Genomic DNA, 1,255 nt, shown 5'->3' with positions numbered 1-1,255 from the left:
CAAGTTATGTAAATGGGTTAGTATATTTACGTTACGTATTTTAATGCTTAAAGTAACACAAGTGTCTTCGAAAGTCCGCCTTCAGGACGTTGATTTGAAGCTAAACCTTCTACAAGTACACCCGATGGTTTCGTCTTCCCTTTATTTAAAGAAGCGGAGTTTTATTTAGCTTATTCTATGGTAAATTAAAAATTCATGAATCTTTAGAGAGCCTCCCGTCTGAGGTGATCCTTTCTAATCAATGGTTCAGAGACCTCATCATCCTAGTCTAGCATATCAAAAACTGCGAATAATTGTCGTGTTCCTTTTCCATAATCTGATTTATGGACAAAAAGAGGTAGCCAGAATGGGTAAATTAAGTCTAAGAAGGCAAAATTCTCTGAAAAACTGACATTTTTAAGCATTGAAAAACTGGATGCTGCTCGCAATCTTTTGAAATAAGCGGCACGTGACCCAGCTGTTTAAAAACGTTTTAAACAAAACATGTTATATTCACAAAGAGCACAAAAGGATGCTATAGTACCCGGAGTTTCTCCTGAAGGCCAGGGAATATGTATTGTTGACGTATGGAAGGGCTGGGGCTAAGGACACCGGTATGACGCAGAGGTCACGCCGCCCCGCAGAGCTATAAGTACCCGCGAGTCCAAAACAAACATTTAAACAAACACAGTATTAAAATTCAAATATTTACTAGAAGGGATCTATGAATTCCCTAAATGAGTCTAAAACTCACTTATTGCGATCAAATCAAGAAACGAGGTAAAAGAGGAAGGGACAAAAGCAGAACCACCTCCTCGTTGTGCTTTTGGGAAGGCAAACCACCTGATTTATTTATTTATTTGCAAGTCAATTGCTCCTACAAACAAAAAATCCTACTTTTTTGCATTCGCTTTATTTCCTCGTCACAACGCCGAACACTGATGGATGATGAGGCTTATTTGACTTGAAGGTTTTCCTTTCCCCCCCGCGTGGTGCGAGGGGTGATCATTAGTTTCTGTCAAGGTGATTTAAATCTTGTGGCGTTTATTTCACTTAAAATAAGTAAAAACGCTCGTCTACTTTTCCCTCACAATTTATGTGACCTAAACAACGGAAATGACAAATTAAAACCCAGGGTTAAACGAGTTAGAACCACTACTGGATGGTTCAGTGGTTCAACTTTTCCACACCTCTTTATCTGTCATTTTTATCCGAAAAGGCAAAAAATGTCCTATTTTGGGTAATTAGTAAGAATCTGAGAAGAATATCAAATTTC

The sequence above is a fragment of the Echinococcus granulosus genome (genome assembly GCF_000524195.1).
Source record: "Echinococcus granulosus chromosome Unknown EG_S00043, whole genome shotgun sequence".
NCBI lineage: Eukaryota > Metazoa > Platyhelminthes > Cestoda > Cyclophyllidea > Taeniidae > Echinococcus > Echinococcus granulosus.
The sequence above is the reverse complement of the archived record's forward strand: the minus strand, read 5'-3'. Positions refer to the sequence as shown.